A 19766-nucleotide genomic window follows, 5' to 3' on the forward strand; every position below is an offset into this window, starting at 1 on the left:
ATAACTAGGAGTGTCAATAAAGATTGTCAACAGAATGGTAAGGAAAATACTCTCACTGAATAAGGTGCCAATAATGTGCTAATCACCTTTACAAATGAGCAGTAGTAGGACAATTCAGTTGTGCCAATGGTGTACAACAATACTTTACACCTACTTTCCAAGTGGTACGATCGGAGGCTGAAGATTAGAGGCACTATATAAATAAAATGCCTGCAACCTCACTGAAATGATACCACAGGCATGACTACACAGAATGCTAGATCGTCAACCTTTAATGCATAGGTAAATTTCCACTGATTTGATGCATCACAACATCGATATGCCAGTAAAATTTCGACTAGACCTACAATTTCCGACGATGCTGCACTTCCAAAATTCAAGTAAAATCTCAACTAGACCAGCAACTTCCGATGATATGGCAACTTTCGACGAACACATAAAATTGCCAACAACATGATACATCACTCCGTAAGACGCCAACATGCTGTAGGCCACTGATATGGCCGGCCCTCCAAATACAAGAACTATATCGGCAAACCTCGATGCCTCGATGTCCATAAAGCGACACTCCACTGGATCACCACGCACAATATGCCCCGTAACCAAGAACAGTCCTCCTTGCTGCCTCTGGATCACCACACCCAACAGGTCCAGATATTAACAACAGTCTTCCTGATTGCCACATATGAAAACAGGAGCTGTAGGAGAGACTCCTCAGGAATCCAAAACTAAAATGTCTCCGGGACATAAACTCTTTCTAACACAGACTGCCAGCACCACTCCATCCGACCCTTGTCGCCATTGTTAAAAAGCAGAAGACTAGCACACAGATAAGGATGTAGGACACTATTTATTATAGGATAAAATCCTTACAAGGTGCGGTGCCAGGATGTGGCATCACAGATCACTCAGCCACTCCAACTCATCAGACCTACCAACACCTAAGACCCTAATCACATCATTCTATGTGACACATTCCAACCCACACTCAACATTTTACCTACCCAACTCTATTCCACAGATGGCAACTCTGTTGCCCTGCTACCTGACTGGACCAGCATTGTTGTGATCCCAGAGCCACCAGAGAGTGGCTCCAATGGCTAGTTGATTGCCTTCAGATCAGACCTTCAGGGGCAGAAAAGGCTCCAACCACCTTGAACCAAGCACCTGGACTTTGTCTGCTGTATACCCTACCCCCCCAAGTTGTGCCACCCCAGTCCTGGACCCTTCGAAGTGGGACTGATTGTGCTCTGCAAGTCCAACTGTGGTCCTGTGGTCAGAACCGACGCCGCGCAATGCATCCCCGACCTCACATTGCAACTCACAGTCTCCCTTGAACCGCTATAGCGTGCCGCATCCTCGATTCAGGACTTAACAAGCTCCTTGTTGACAAAGGACTTCGCAAGGCAGCCTTGCTGCTCCTCGGAACTACTGTTGCATCACGCATACTCAACGTGGTAGCTCGTAATGCACTACAACCAGGATTTAAGGTACGTAGTTCAGTGGGCCTAATTTGGTCCATATATCCGGCCCTCTCTATCGCAGTTGGCCTGAACATTTGGCATTGTCCCAGTCTGACACGAGCAAATAACCAGAGTTGATGCTTTGTGCTTCTAGGCACTACTTTGTTCATAAACCTTGAAATTGCACATCACCGGTTCTACCGAATGGTAAGTTTTTTGTTTTGGTCTAAAATAATTGATTACATTTTGATCTTTTGTTATACATTTTTCTTTTCTTTATTACTATTTGTGGTGCTGCAAACATACCTTACACATTACCTCTAAGTTAGGACTGACTGCTTTTGTGCCAATCTACAAGAGGCTTAAGCACAGATTATTCTGGGGTTGCGTGTGACTTTACTCTGTACAGGTTGCAACTATTTTACATCATGTCTCCAGTTAATCCCACAGTTTATACAAAAGCAGGTAATGCATGTCATAAAACATCAAAGATCCAATGGAGCCCATGGACCAATTGGCCTGCCTAATGCCTTACATAAAAAAGATCTATCCTTCTGGTCTACATATCTGACCCCCCCTGTTTACCTATGCATTCGAGACAGGTACCATCCTAGACTCGTGGAGAGGAAGTATACTCCAACCGATATATAAAACAGGGGTACGCTCAAACCCAAGCAATTACGGAATAATAGAACTCATTGATGTGGAGGCTAAGATCTACCCTGAAAACCTGTTGACTGACCTAGAGGACTGGGTTAACAGCATGAATTTAATCCCTAAAATACAAACAAGATTCCACGCGGGAATGAGCACCTTAATAAATCTATCAGCAGTCACCCTCCTGGCCGACCAACCCATTGTTAAAACATTCTTCCTGAACACATATTTTGTGGATCTTAAAGCCGCTTTCGATAAGGTGCCCAGAACAAAGCTATGGGAATACATGAAAAGCTGGGGAGTTCCCACAAAATTGCTTGAGGAAATCATTGAACCATCTACGTCAAACACAGGGAGACCCCCCAAAACTGGGAAATGCTTCAATGGTAAGCTTGCAATACGCTGATGACTTCGTCCTGCCCAGCAAAAAGCCTCGAGGCTTACAGCGGTTGATTACTCAGTTAGTAGGATATATCGCTACTGCTCAAATAGACTTTAATTATCGAAAAACGAAAGTTATATGCTTTTCAAGTTCCCATAAAAGACAACCCAGATTTACATCGGTCAAACAGTAACATCCTAGTTCAAGTTGCAACATATAAATATCTGGGGCTACTTCTCAATCAGCACCTTAATTACAAGCAACACCTGGCATTAAGGCAAGCAAAAGCAAACCAGCTGCTATTTACATTCAAAATCTTAAAAAAAGAACTTAGCAACTGCTCAACAATCCATCTGTTAAGGATCATAGGAGCAAAATTCTTACCCTCAATCTCATACGGATCAGAACTGCTTAAAACCAATGATGCTGAAGACGTGAACACTGCATAATCTAGTCTGTTCAAGAAGTTATTTTCAATCCTGTGTCACAGATCACAGGCTCACATCTGGCTGAAGTTCTGATTTAATTCACAGATCCCGGCAAGACAAGCCACCGTCATTCAATTTTACTGGAGAATGAGGGCAGCAGAGGCAAACTTCCTTGCCCATTACTGCTGGCTGGAAGTCGAAAAACAATCCAGACTGAATAATTCAATATATTCTGTTTTAAGGCAATCCCTTTCATCTCTAAAGTTGGATGAGGCTTGGCACATAATACCTGCCTACCCCGAGTAAAAACAAACAACCAACAAAGTCATTAGGCTGCAAGGACAGCTAACTGACAAAGCAATTTTGATGCACAAAACCCACACGTGGGTGGTGATGCGAACATATAAAACCTTACAACCTTAACCGTACCTTCTGGAACACTTTTCAAGATCAAAAAAACTCAACTAGATGTTACTGATGTTCAGAGTTTATCCATCCAAAGACCTTACAACAAAATGAAAACGATCTTAGCCTACCTTCGAATGTCACCTTTGCGGTAATGGCAATGAATCACTACTCCATCTACTATGCACCTGTTCTTTGTTACTACCTGTCCAGAAGGCTCTACTATGGCCAACACTGAAGCAACAACAAATAAGAACTTGCCAATCCGCCGTTATAAAATCATTAGGAGGTTCAAAAGTCCAATTGCCATGTAAGGGGATAAAGTTTCTGGGCTCAGTGGCAAAGGAACTAGAAAAGCGAGACAGATGAATCTAGCACGCACATTTGGATATATTGCCTCCACTGTTTTTCCTAAATCAAAGCTAGGACCAGCACTAAGACCTGTAAAGCGCACTTTTAATTCAACAAGTTAGTCTGAGTCAAAAAAGAGGTTATTTAAAACCAATGCAAAACATGAGAACCTATACAGGGACACACACCATCATCACATAGGCACTTGGCTTATTTTGTTCAAATACTGGCAGTCTACATGAGTAGTACTTTACTCTTTATTGATTTCCGGGTATCATCTGTTGCCTTTCACCAGCGACACAAGGTTGGACAGTCAGCAGTTGGACTAACTTAAATACTTTAGATGTCTTCTCATTCTACTATAGGGTTAGTAGCCCTATGTTTATAAGAAGTCATAGGAAAGCTGTTTTATCATAATTTTTAGACTTTATTTTAATTAGATTACTGTAACCTTATCTTTAAATTAGGACTAATGTTGAATGATTTTAAGAATTTCTTTGGTTGCTTTGCAGCATGCCTTTATGATTTTAAATGAAATCGAGTAGAGAATTTTTTTTTCATCATCATGTCTCAGGGCTACATTGCAATGCCCCACCACCTATGGGCGTATATGTACAAGGAAGTAGCGGAGTGAGGCGTAAGCCATCATGGCTTAATGCCTCACTACACCACTTCAGAAATGCAAGGCTGCACCATATTTACAAAGAATATGGTGCAGCCTTGCATTTCCCACTGCGCTGGCGCTACACTTAGCAGTGTAGCGCCAACACAGGCACGTCTGCGTGCAGGGGAGGATTGTTTATGTGTAGGAAGGTGTCCCCTTCCTGCACATAAACAATCCTGTAATGGCCTTTTGTCACTTGTATGTGTGCTGCCTAATGCAGCGCACATGGAAGTTACAAAATGTCATTTTTTTAAAGGTATGGTTATGTGCACGAAAGGTCGCCTGCCTACACATAAACAGTCTAGGGTGTTTTGCTTTTTCCATGTGTGCAGCACAAGGCAGCCCACATGGATAAAGCAAAAACGAGTAGAAATAAAGCATTTCTCCTCATTTCACCAACTTAAGACCAGGTTTTTCCTGGTCTTAATTTTGGCGCTACCTCCTATTTACGCTGCTCTTGTAACTAGGGGGCAGCGTCAAAAACAATAGTTGTTGCGGTGGAACACCCACAGCAACACCCACTGCCCACCCCTTACATGCTAACCATAGCGTGAAAGGGGACCTTATTTACAAGGCAGCGTTAAGCTATGTTAAGTGGCTTAATGCTGCCTTGTAAATGAAGGCAAGGCCCCTATCGCCACCACAAGGTCACTGACATTGACCATGTGATGGTGAAAGGGGCTTGTACATATGTCCCCTGGAGACAGAGAAATCTTCCTTTCTAAACTCCAAATGTTCGCTGTACTACAGTGCAGGTTTGTTTGTGAGCAGTAAAAATAAACTAAATCAGGGCTGCACCACTTCAAAGAAAACAATGCAAAGAGTTATAGTTCAATGAGCCTCATGTCGAGTGAATTACTTCTTTATTATTTTGTTCCTAAAAAGCCACAGTCAATGCGTTTTGTCCTGTCACGCAGGACTTCTTCAGGGCTGTAAGTTAAAAACACATATAAAAATAACATTTACAATACATAAACTATACATAACACATAGAACATAGATATATACATACATATATAAATATATTTCAAAGAAGACACAACCCCTAAACACAACAACTATTACATATGATAAACATAAACACTAAAAAGTATGCATATAAAATTAGATTTAAGATCATACCCCAAGTCTGACACATGTGCATGAAAATTCTTACTAATCCAAGATAAGTTACGACCTCTATCAGAGAGTGGATATCGGAACATTATTAACATATAACATTGTTAACTAATCAGATAGGGAGAAGGAATGAGTTGTAACAGGCAAGATTAATGCAACAGAGAGGGTTATTGCAAAAGAAATGGTTATATAGCACCAGAAATAAAGTGATCTGTTGTATGTAATTAACACCAAGAACTGTCTTAATATAGATCCTATATTCCTGCTCTATAGAGTCACAAGAATAATGATCTAGGCACAATTGTATAAAACTATATTTAACTTATATTTTACACCTTCCAAATTATTTAAAAAGGATTGATGATGAATGTCCTAGATGTGGAGGAGGTCCGCCTACATTGCTCCATATGTTCTATCAATGTGATAAACTGACCCCTTTAAAAACAGGACTGCTTGGTTTTTGGAAGGAACTGTTTGGTCTTAGTTGTGAGCTGACCCCGACTTTACTGATCCTAGGATGCGATAACTTGCTGGGCCTTAATAAAGAACAGGAGTACTGCCTATTTCTGGGCACAGCAATTTTTAGGATAATGCTAGCTGCCAGATGGAAAGATATAGAGCCTCCGACATTTCAGATGTGGCTAGCCAGGCTTCTTGGGGTTTGGAAACAAGAGATGGCCTTGTATGCATGCAGGGGCAGGCAAACTAGAATTAGGGGGCTAAAAATATGGGCACTCATTGCTGAATGGAGTAGAGAAAAGAGGGGATAGGAATAGGATGCATGGTCGAAATACATTTCTATTTAGTCCAGTTGCAATTTAGTTTTAGCTGTATAATTACATTTGGATTATGTATTATATGATGATTTAGTCGTTTTGTTTCGTTTTTTTGGCTGTTGATTGTGTCAATTATGTTTGAGAACTGCTTAGGCTATATTACTGAGGGTATTTTTATTTTGATGGTTGATGATCCGATTTGCTGCTATGTGTCCTTGTCCACTTTATTTAATTAGCTTATGTATTGAATAATTGATATCTATTTTTTTCTAATCTACTGTTTTTAAGAACCGATTTGTTGATATTTATCTTGGAAATTATATGTGCCCTGGTCTACTGTATTTAATCATTGTATGTATCGATTAACTGATATCTATTTTTTTTCTGATTGATGGTTTTTGACAGTCGATTTGTTGATATATATTTCTGTGAATGGTCTTCTCTGGGTATGAATAAATATATATAAAAAAAAAGAGTAATCAACTCGCCAAATCTCCCAATTATAGTTCACAGTATGTCATGATGATGAAACCTTATGTAATCAAGGCCAAAATTAAATAAAAATCACCAACCAGACCAATCCTCATCTTTGTATACGCCGACAATGAAACCGTGAGGTTCACCATTACACCACAATAAACAACCAAAATTGTGCCCAGTGTCCCAAGTGAAAAGATGTGTTCCACCATATGAAGGCACACAAAAAAAAAGCCAAAACAAACACATACCATTCATAAATCGCAATCGACGAGAAGAGGTTGATAGTAGCCTTGGAACTCTTAATTATTTCCAGACAATAAGAGCAGCAATCTGTAAAGGGCAAAGAAACAAAACCCACATAATAAGGATAATGGTATGCCATATCCAAGGTGGACATACACAATATGTGTCCCTAAAATTCACTTGAGCCTACCTCATCTGTGTATTTGAACGTAGATCCTAAATAGGGATCACTTCATAAACCAATAGGATTCCAAACAAGAATAGGATGGTAATAGCGTCTGTAGATTTACGTGATATAATAGTCACAATGATATAGACAATGTGCTGGCGCATTAGAAACAGCACATGTTGTACCCGGAGACAGCGTCTACAATGCAGGTAATACCACACGGGTTGATAATAACACGGATGTTACATCGTCTGCATTGTTACCATGCATGGCATTACATCGAAAGTCGTTTCAACGACTTGTGCTTGGTGGCGTGCAACACCAGGGAATGTGTTGGATTTTAAATCCAACACCTTCCCTGCTGTTGCGCTAACTGGAGTAGGAATAGTAATTTATACTATTCCGAAGTCCAACGTGCCATCTAGCACAAGTCGTTGAAATGACTTGCGATGTAATGCCATGCATGGTAATAATGCGGACGATGTAACAACCGCATTGTTACCTACCCGTTGTAACACCACGCATTGTAACATCACATATTCGTTGCACCTGTAAGGGACAAGAGAGATGAGTGAGTTCAAATTTGCATGCAAGGTCGTACATGATTGCAAGGATTTTCCACATTCAATAACCCGATTACCTGTTAAACACCCATCCATACTGGTGAGTTCATATTATGTGCCCTTTAGCATTGCGCTTATATATCAGGGTCCAAGAATGGAACAGCAATCCACCCTATAAAGGAGTGGCGATCATAATGTGACATCCAGGCGCCCTAGCTTGAAGATCGAGGGAGTTGAGGATTTTGATCTTACCAACCTTTGAAGACCTCGATGAGGACTCACTCAGGGTTTAGGAAGAAAATTTACAACAGGCATCTAATACAATGATGTGAATCCTGATCAGGCACACAGATAAAAAGGTGGCCAGTTTAACGGAGGAGATGGTCAACCTGGTGAAGGAGATTGACTGCTCTGACTTCAAGGACGTAATCAAGAAGATTTATCTGAGGGATAAGAAATTGAAAAATATCAAACGTGATGACAATGACTATAAGAATGGGAGGATCTATACTTTCGCCCATAAATTTGACAACATCAGACCCATGGGTGAGGGTAAAAGAGCCAGAGAAGAATCAACAGATTCAATATCCATAAGCAGTAGCTCCATTTCCTCAATAGAAATCAGTACCTCTCGGGATGAAGGTGCAAAACCAGCAACCTCCCCGGTACGTCGGAATTTTTTTGTAGAAATAGAAAGGTTAAGATTGGGAAACAAAACTATCAAGAAAGATCAAAAACAAGGAAGAAAAAGGTGGCAAGAAAGAAAGAAAGAAAGAAAGAAAGAAAGAAAGAAAGAAAGAAAGAAAGAAAGAAAGAAAGGAAGAAAGAAAGAAAGAAAGAAAGAAAGATATGAACCAGGGAATGGCAACTCAGTCAAAAACAACATAGAATCTGATATGTAGGACACTAACAAATCTAATACGTTTTACGATTGTAAATGTATCAAATCGTACTTTGTCTAGTGTTGAATGTGATGTTTTGCAAAAGGGTTTGAGTTTCTGTCCCTCTCAATGGGGTGATCCTGTTGATATGGTGTTTGATTTGTACAAGTTCACACAAATTTTGAAAGTAAAAGACTTCTTCTACACAAACCCTTCAAACGTATGTTCTATGATAACACCAGCACAAACTGTGACACACAGTTTCGGACTTACAGAACCTACAAATGAAGTCAATTTCTGAGGGTGAACATTTCACCTTACAAAGCTAATCGAAGATTTGAACATCAGGGAAGACATAGGGGTTAGCAGTGGACTCAGACCTCGGTCCAAATTTACACCTAATAATACACATGGTAATATTGATCTTTTTAAAGAGAAAGTCACCCAGGACCTGTATGCCCTTATGGACACACTGCACAGGTACGATCATCACAAAAAGAATCTGACCAAAGCAGAAAGGATAGCGTTGGATAATCTCAAAAGTGATGACTCAATCATCATCAGAGAGGCTGACAAGGGAGGGAATGTGGTGATTATGAACTCCACGAATTTTAGGAATGAAATAAATAGACAGCTAGGGGATCCTAGATGCTGCCAGCAAGTACCTAGCAATCCCATTTCCTCCCTTGTCACCCATATAAACACCAGACTTCATGACTGGTGTGAGAGTGGTTTTCTCTCGGATGAAGAAAATAGGTACCTAATCGTAGATATTTCACTTGCACCCTGTATTTATGTCCACCCTAAAATTCATAAGGAGGACATCTTTCCACTAGGGCGCCCGATTATGGGCATTGATTCACCAACAGAACAGCTGTCACAGTATGTTGACAAATTTCTTCAGCCTTTTGTGTTCAACCTTCCGGCGTATATACAGGACACCAGAGACATTTAAAAAAATTGAATAGCTTAGCATGGTCAGAAGATCTAATGTTCGTCACCATGGATGTGACTGGGCTTTATACGTGCATTCAAAAACAATTTGGTTAGGTGGCAGTGCAGTCTTTTTTGATGACACTTACAGCTGATCATGCTGAACATAACAAGATGTTGATGGAGATGATCAACATTATCCAGTCTAAGAATTTTTTCCTACATGATGGTACCTGGTACCATCAGACCCAAGGGACTGCCATGGGTTCCAGGTTGGGAGAGGGAGCATGCCTGGGGAAGATATGCCTCCCCCTGGATGGACATGGTTGTGTTCTGGGGGAGGTATATAGATGGTATCATCTTGCTGTGGAAGGGTTCCCCCAGTCAACTAGTTGAATACCACTCTGTTCTTAACAGCAAGCCCTACAATGTGCATTTAACAATGAAATACAGCCAGACTAGCATGGAATTTTTAGACCTTCTGTTCTACATTGACAATAATTCCATACAAATTACCATCTTTCGTAAGTCCACATCATGTAACAGTACTCTGCACGCAACTAGCTCTCACCTCAAATCAGTGATTAGGAATATTCCGTTTGGGGAAATGACACGTGTTCGTCGAAACTGTAGTTCCAATGTGACCTTCAGAGAAAACATCAGGGAAGTCAAAAATCGATTCAGACAACTGGGCTATAATGATGAGATCTTGAGAAAAGCTGACCTAAGAATCCAAAAGGTCACTAGAGCTAGCACACTGTTAAAAAAGGGAGCCAGAGGTCATAAGCAGGGTCAGAGCTCGCATTTGGCCTTTGTCACACTGTATACCAATAACAGTGCAGGATTGTTTAACATTTTAAGAAAACATTGGGGTCTTCTAAATGACATACCTAGTTTGAAGGAACATATTACATCTACACCCAAAGTTACGTTTCGTAGAGGCAAAACACTTCGAAACTTACTCTGCCCAAGCTACACCAGAAGTCCAGTCAATAAAACTTGGCTTCCTCCTGCTCCAAAAGGTTTTTTTACATGTTTGAATTGCAATATGTACCCATTTGGGAGACATAAGACCAAAATGTTCCAGAATAACACTAGTAAGGAATATGAAATAAGGCATTTCATAAACTGTCAAATGGAATATGTTGTTTACATATTGGGCTGTGAATGTGAGAAGGTATATGTGGGTAGCACAGTGAGACCACTCAAGCTACACATACAAGAACATGTGCGAGCTATTAAGAATAATGATTTGAAATACCCTATGACCTATCATAGGAGGGAGCACCATGGTGATGGCTGCAGAGTATGATTTCATGGTATTGACCATATTCCCATCCACCCATATTCCTATGCATCCACGGGGGTGGGAATCGTGAATTGGCTCTACGTCATAGAGAGGCTGTCTAGATATGTTGGTTGAAATATACACAAATTGGACACAATACAGATGATGAAATGCACTATCATTTGTGAAGCAAATTGTAATTGTTTGACTAACTGCTGGTTCGTTCATGCAATCTGTCCCTGTTATATTGTGGTTTAATTCATCATGGAGTGTTTAATTAATTTTGCACCTATGTTGGAGGGTCTGAGACAGCATACAAGTTAAACTGTATATTCCAAGATAGACTTATGACCCATGCAGGAGGGAACCGCTGCTCGCTTTAATCAATGCATGTCCCACGTAGACCATTGGATGAGCTCAAACTACCTAAAGCTTAAAAGAAGTAAAACAGAGATTCTCCTGTTGGAATCCAACACCTCTTTTTGGTCACAGAACTGGTGGCCTCTGGACATGGGAACTCTTCCTACTCCAGTGCATAAGGTCAAGAATCTGGGCATCATCTTTGATAACAGACTTACCTTTCAACATGACATCAATAAAGTTGCCTCTCAGGTTTATCTAACAGTGAAGTCAATCCAGAAAGTGAGACCATTCATCCCCCCAGATGCAGTAAAAACACTGGTGACAAGCTTAGCAATGACTAGACTGGACTATGAAAATTCCCTTTACTTGGGCCTTCAGAAACAGCACATGTTCAAACTTCAGCGGGTGCAAAATGCTGCCGCCAGCATGTTGCTGAATATTCCCAAGTTCCAGTCCATTTCCCAAGGCTTAAAAAAACTCCACTGGCTCCCGGTAAAAAAGAGGACAGAATTTAAATCTCTATGTCTAGCGTATAAAGTTGTGCATGGAACAGGTCCTGCGTACCTGAAACAGCACTTTTCATGGTATCATCCTTGTAGAATGCTATGCTTAGCTCAGAGCAAACTTCTCCAGACACCCAAATTTAGGAAAGTTTGCTGGGGAGGAAGCAGCTTCATCGTGAACACCGTAAAATTGTGGAACATGCTCCCTCTAGCCATTAAAAACTGCCCAACACTACTCTCTTTCACAAAAGCACTGAAAACGTGTTTTTTTTCAAATTAAATCCTACCTCCTTTTTCATAATGCTGGCAGACTCCTACGATGCAGCGCCTAGACGCCCCCGGGCATTCGAGCGCTAAATAAATCCCAAAATCAAATCAAATCAAATGCTTATAACAATCTCTCTCTTTAGCCCTTCCTTTTCCTTCTGGCTTTTGAATTTAGAGTATAACAGCATAGGAGGATTATACTGATGTAAATTGGACGAGGTCACCTTCAGTGAACCTATTTACAATGATGTAATATGTATTTCCCTATTTGGGGGGTTCGACATTGACCCCTTCCAAGATAAAGTTGCTTGTTCTGAATGTACGCAGCATTTTCGACCAATTCTGTTTTATATGAGGACGCAAACATGTTCCACATAGGAGTTTGCGTTGGAGATGTCTTTTTGAATTACTATTACCGAGTTGGAAATTTGTGATATATAAATAATAGTTTTTTGATAACACTGTAGTCTTCATATATATGAATTCATCGGATGGTGTACTCATTTGGTCATCATTTATTCGTAAAATAATACAAGTTAGGACCAATATGTCTTCTTTCTGTTGTTTCTGGAATATGCCCAGTATTATGAAGCAATAATATCTATTTTACCCTCTTATAGTATAGGATATACATTTCGATATAGAAGAAGGGTCAATTTTGACCCCTTCCCAAGATGGAGACAGCTGTCCCTGCTTGTAAACAGCTCCCATGACTTATGCTGCTGCATATGAGGTCACAAATACGTGTCTCACAGGAGCTCACACTGGAGTCGGTGTTTTTTGGAAAATAGAAATAAGGAGTTGGTAATTTTCGGTGCATGTAATAAGTAACCTTTTTTTCATAATACGGCAGTGCCTTTTATGTATATTAATCCAATTGGATGCATTTTTATTCAGGCATTACATATTCGTGGAGTCATATGAGGTGGACTATTTTGTCCTCTATTTTGAGGTTTAGATATGTCCGAATAATTCGTGTAATTATAATTCATCTTTACGTCCGAAAGTTGTATCAAGAATCAAGGTTCGTGAATTGACAACAACCACATTACAATATGGCGGTTCCTGTTTTACCATTTAGTTTAACTGCCCGCCTTGCTTCGGATCACATGCTCCTATTGATGACGTTGCAACTTCTGATATCAGGTATGCCGAGTTACCGTCCAGGTTTCAAACCACAGGCGGGAGCAGGACGCCAGACATTAGGTCAGGCCGGATAGCCATTATGAAGTAAGAATGGATGAGTTGAGGGGTGAAACATGGCTCGGTCGTGTTTACCTTTCACAGTTGGTGGCGACATAGGAGTGCCCATGAATCCCCAGGCGCAACGTCTAATTCAAAGTCTCTTCATTGGCTGGGGTCCTCACTGGGGTTTGGATTCAGGGTTAAGAGTTTTTGGTTATGATTTGTTTGCACTGGGCACTCACCCGATGCCCGGCTTATAGTAAAAAGTTTCCTCTTGGGGCAGCTTGAGCGCCTGGATGTTAAGTTACGATCAACACTCCTTTATAGGGTGGGTTGCTGTTCCATTCTTGGACCCTGATATATAAGCGCAATGCTAAAGGGCACATAATATGAACTCTCCAGTATGGATGGGTGTTTCCACCCGTAATCGGGGTATTGAATGTGGCAAATCTTTGCAATCATGTATTACCTTTCATGCAAATTTGTACTCACTCATCTCTCTTGTCCCTTAAAATTACAACAGGTGCTGTTTCTAATGCACCAGCACATTGTCTATATCATCGTCATTATTATATCACGTTAATCTACAGACGCTATTACCATCTTATTCTTGATTGGAATCCTATTGGTTTATGACGTGATCCCTATTTGGGATCTACGTTCAAATACACAGATGAGGTAGGCTCAAGTGAGTTTTAGGGACACATATTGTGTATGTCCACCTTGGATATGGCATACCATTATCCTTATAAAGTGGCTTTTGTTTTCTATTATATTCCTTTGCCCTATACAGATTGCTGCTATTATTGTCTGGAAATAATTAAGAGTTACAAGGCTACTACCAACCTCTTCTTGCCGATTGCGATTTATGAATGGTATGTGGTTGTTTTGCCTTTTTGTGGGGGTACCTTCATATGGTAGAACACATCTTTTCACTTGGGTCACTGGGCACAATTTTGGTTGTTTATTGTGGTGTAATGGTGCACCTCACAGTTTCATTGTCGGCGTATACAAAGATGAGGATTGATCTGGATGCTGATTTTTATACAATCTTGGCCTTGATTACATAAGGTTCCGTCATCATGACATACTGTGACCTATAATTGTGAGATTCATCGAGATCATTATTCTTGTGACTCTATAGAGCAGGAATATAGGATTTAGATTAAGACAGTTCTTGGTGGTAATTACATACAACAGATCACTTTATTTCTGGTGCTATATAACCATTTCTGTTGCAATAACCCTCTCTGTTGCAACAATCTTATCTGTTACAACTCATTCTTTCTCCCTATCTGTTCGTTAACAATGTTATATGTTAATAATGTTCCGATATCCACTCTCTGATAGAGGTCGTAACTTATCTTGTTGGATTAGTAAGAATTTTCATGACTTAGGGTATAAATCTAATTTTATATGCATACTTTTTAGTGTTTATGTTTATCGTATGTAATTGTTGTTGTGTTTAGGAGTTGTGTCAGCTTTGTAATTTATATTTGTATGTATATATCTATATATGTATGTATATATCTATGTTATATGTGTTATGTATAGTTTATGCATTGTAAATGTTTTTTTTATATGTGTTTTTAACGTACAGCCCTAAAGAAGTCCTGCATGACTGGACGATATGATTTGGCTGTGGCTTTTTAGGAACAAAATAATAAAGAAGAAATTCTCTTGACTTGAGGCTCATTGAACTATAACTATTTGTATTGACCTGTTTTCGTTGAAATGGTGCAGCCCTGATTTAGTTTATTTGTACAATTGCCCTAGGGTAAAAAATAGAGGGGTGCTCTTGGACAGGTGGCAATCAATCAATCAATCAGTGACACTTATAAAGCGCGCTACATACCCGTAGGGTCTCAAGGCGCTGTGGCAGTTTTGGGAGCGTTCACTCAGGATAGTTCACAATTTTGATTTCATTGGCATAATTGTTTGTGATTAGTGCCATATTTTTCTCTGTCGGTCCTCTGTCTGTATTGTATTTTTCGATTATTTGTGAGCAGTGTTGTATTATCACTCACCATGGGTGCGTGGGTTGAGATATGGAGATACAATCCAAGGCCGTGAAGCATAGCACTGTCATCTATAACAAAAGAATATCATATTACTACTTATGAAAAATGCATCCAGCATTGATTTGTGTAAAGATCTAACAAACCACTTATGAATTAAAAACCCATCATCAGAGTCTAATCTAGAAAAGCAGCTGAAAATCCCACTGTGCCTGATTTACAAAGGTAAACTTACACTTTTGTGCAATATTTTATGAGTAGTATGTTTATAACTGCGGAGTCTCCGCACTTGTGCTGAGACTCCGCACATAAAAAGATAAGACTGTCCTATCTTTTTATGTGCAGATTCCCCACCCCTAGTCCAGAGAATCTGCAGTCGAAAAAATACTACTCTTAAAATGACTTTGTGATTAGGAAGAAATCGTAAACTAACACAAACATGTAAGGTTACTGTTGTTAATCAGGCCCAAAGTATTTAAACAGATAGAGGGCACATTGCGACATACGTGTTATCAACAAAACATGTGGAAAATTCAGTATACATGAACATCGTAATTTTGTCTTCTTTAAGTCTTGTTGTTTGTTAGGAATATATCTATGAACATGATTATTAATTTTTCCTAGAATTACTTACAAACAAATTAATAAAATCTAGACACGGTCCCCGGTAACTAAGGGGTTTGACTCCTCATGTAGGAAGTCTTTAACATTACTCCATGTGGCCTTTAAAGAGTCACCTAGCGACATACCCAAAATTCAAAGATGCAGAGCAGAATATAAAGCAGCCCTACGTAACAGGAATAAGGAACTGCAAAATTAATCCTGGGGCAAATTGATAACGGCGTGTAGGCTGAAGGACACTAGAGCTTTTGACTGGAGGTAAACGGGATTAAGTCAGTAGGCACTTAGCCCAACTCATTTGTCACTACCATAAGCTGGGATGCCTGAGTTGACCACAGGTTTACAGCTTGAGGGTCAACTAGCGATATGAAGAAGAGAAGGTAGTCCACCTTCTAGCCTGGGAATTTACACACAAAGAAGTTCTGAAGGCAATAAACAAGACCCCATCCAACAAAGCTGCGGGCCTGGACGGTGTCCCGATGGACCAGTAGAAATCAGCGCCAAACCTTTGGGCCCCTCTTTTGTAATTCTTTTAATGCTGTCTGTAAAGTGGGTCTCCCACAAACAGGCAAACTGCTGTCATAGTGCCAATTTTCAAGAAGGATAACCCACAATCCCCTGGGTGTTACCATCCAATATCTTTATTGAATTCTACAGGAAAGCTGGCGGGGAGAGTTGCCAATACACCGGTACGTACTTGCTTTTTATATAGATTGGCACATGAATTGACTTCCACATTCAGGTGACAAAGACGTGGACACACTTATAGCGAGGGAAGTTTGGATTTTTGAAAGTCACACTGCGGACATATACTGCTGAGATTTGCACCATACTCACTGGTTATACTCTCTTGAGCTATTTTTTGGGGGATTAAAAGCAACAAGGAACACTTATTTTTGAAGGATGCCAAATCCATTTACCATAGGATATACGGATTTACTTCCTGGTTGGAATATTTTCAATTGATACCATTGTAATAGATGGCTGGGTTGGAATTAGAACCAGTACACAGCCCTGAAGAAGTGATGAGGTATTCCTTCACTGACAAAACATGTGTTGGCTGGCTATAGAAACAAGAGAAGAGCCATGGGCTGAAAATAAACAAAGGAGAAATACGAGAATCACAAAAAAATAATTGGTTTCATTTTTCCTCTGTACTGACAATAGAGTTTTTCAATGTATTGAATTATTGCGTGTGCTAGAGCTCGTGCAAGCCCTTCTCTATATGGTAGACCATATTATATGGGCTAAATCTGCAATTAAAGCTAGGTCAAGATCATTGAGGAAGCATCGTGAATTGAATAAACGATCTGCTAGAGACTATGCAGATGTCCACCGTCCCCCCTCCCTGGAGCCTTACCCTGAGTGGATTGATAATTCATAGGGATAGTTGTCTTCTCACTAGTTCAAGGTTAAGATTTGTGAGGTGGTATATTGGCTTCCCTCTTGGCCAATTTGATCCCACAAAAATCCTGGTATGTCCATGTGATATATCTCCCCCGCAAAGCCTTTTACATTTCACTTTCTTCTGTAAAATGTTTTTGGTCCTATGAAAATGTTTTTAATACCGATTATATGAAGGAGGAGGATCAGAACCTCAGGACTAGCCCTTGCGTACTGACAACTGGATTCCGCTTCTAATTGCTTTAATACCTGCCCTTTTCTGAAAAGTGCTTTCAGCAGGGAAAAATCATTATTGTTTAAGTCTGATGGTCTAACTTTTGAACAAAAGCAATATGCTTCCTAATTAAATTTCTTATGTGATTGAAGCATTTTAAACTGCACTTCACTTGTACTTTTCTGCAATGCTAGACAATTGCTTCTGCGTGACTTAATGCTTATTTTTATGATCTATTGCTGTATTTATGAAGTTCAATTTACTGCTGGCTTTTATAGGAATTGTTTCATTTTTTAACTTCATTTTATATGTCTGATTTAAAGTGTTGGATTGTGATGTTTATCCTGTACACTTTTATGATCACATTTGTGTCCGAAATAAAGTGCTTTCACTTGACTTAAGTACTACTCGTAAAATGCCTTTGTGATTAGGAAGAAATCGTAAACTTACACAAAAGTGTAAGATTACCGTTGTGAATCGGGCCCAAAGTATCTAAACATATTGGTGACATCACACACAACCAGCATGTTTGAAGAGTGAGGGGCTTATAAATGAGCCTCTTGCGCCGCCGGTGCGTCACTTTTTGTAATGCTCCATTGGCTCAGGAGCCTCCTCTATTTTACCAGGCAGCAGTAAGCAAGTTTTTTGGCTTAATTCTGGCTTGTAAATATTATTCCCTTTAACGCAGTTTTCTGCGTTAAAGTGTCGTGCAATGGGTGTTGCTGGGGTTGTCCACAGCAACATCCACGGCTTTTTGGCGCTGCAACAGATTTATGAGAAATCGTAACTCTGCGGCAGCAACAAAAATGTATGCCTCCCCAGGCACAACAGGGGAGGCACAACGAGGGGAAATATCTTTACATTTCCTCGTTTTTCCTTTTTCTGTGTGTGCTGCATTCTGCAGCACACATCGAAAGAGGAAAAGCCTCTTGTGATTGTTTTTGTGCCGGTAAGTTTCATTTCCAGCACACAAAAAAACAATAATTCCAGAATGTTGGCACCCTTGCACCATGGTGTGCCCAGGAGTGGACACCTCACAGGGAAAGCCAGGATGGGTTCCACAGCGGTATTCGTACAAGCGCCTTGAGACCCTTGCGGGTGAGTAGTGCGCTATACAAGTATCAATTTACATTTTGGTGCACAGCCGCCCATTGTGCGCCAGCACTGAGGAAAAGGACAGGAATGTGCCATATCTGATAGATAGGGTTCATTCCTGCTGTTTTCTTTTGCAGTAGGGCAGAGCAGCAGGAAGGCATGCAGCGCTGCCCTACGTCAAATACTCATAAATGAGGCACTGAGTATTTTTGCAGATAGGAAACAGCTAGTGGGCAAATTGCTATATAAGTACCATTAAAAAACATCTAAATGTGGGAAATACAAAGTACAAGAAAATCGTTATTCTAACTGCAGTAAGTCTTGTTGTGTGTTAGGTATATATACAAGATTATTTAAATTTTCCTAAAACTACATCCAAAGAAATTCTAAAAAAATCTAGAAATGGCACTTTGTGGAACGCCAACTACCAATGCATTTACACACATTTAGTAACTACCAGAGTGTATTATGTGATGGGAACAGAGTAGTTGCTCATGAGTAGTTATGGTGTTGCTGCAATCAGCGTATGTTTTCAATATGAAGCTTAAGCTCAGCAATTTGGGCCTAAAACACAGGGTGTCCTGCACAGGTCGCGGGTGGGAGGTGGCGGATGCACAGGGGCTGACCGGGGGCTTTTTTAAATTTTTTTTTATAAATAACACTTACCTTGCTGCCACCGCCGTGTCCCATGTCTTCTCTCCTGCTCATCTGTGTCTTATTCCAGGTCGGAACAGGAAACAGACTGCCAGCCTCCCACCCCTAATCCAATCACAGCACTGCATGTTGTGATTGGTCCGATCGCAGTGACACAGCACTCAGCCAAGAGCTGGAGTTGTGAGAATGTTCTCCATGCAGGCTGTAATGCAGCCTACATGGAGAAAAGGGAAGTGTGCATTACTGCTTTGGGCGGACCAAGAGGGCTGACCAAACAGTAATTGAGCACAGGAGTGTATTACCACTCCTCCCTTGTAGTCTGCCCCCTCACGCACGCTACCGCAGCAGGAGGACAAGATAAAATGATAATAACCTTCTGGTATTATCATTTTATTTTTTCCTTTCTTTTGCTGCTTCCTGGCAGTGGGGCAACGATCCTCCGCCTTAGCGGAGGATCCGCCACTGCTAAAACAACATGACTGCTAAGTCTGTACCTATCAATTATATCCTTTTCTGTTTGTTTTAAAAAGGTAATCCTGACCTTAAATTTCCTTTCAGTTTCCTCCTCTTCCTCGCTCTCTTCTTCGGCAGACCAGCCGGCATTCTCATCCTCCTCACCATCAAATACAAAGCTGCCATT

Source organism: Triturus cristatus, chromosome 3_1, assembly GCF_964204655.1.
Source record: "Triturus cristatus chromosome 3_1, aTriCri1.1, whole genome shotgun sequence".
Classification (NCBI taxonomy): Eukaryota; Metazoa; Chordata; class Amphibia; order Caudata; family Salamandridae; genus Triturus; species Triturus cristatus.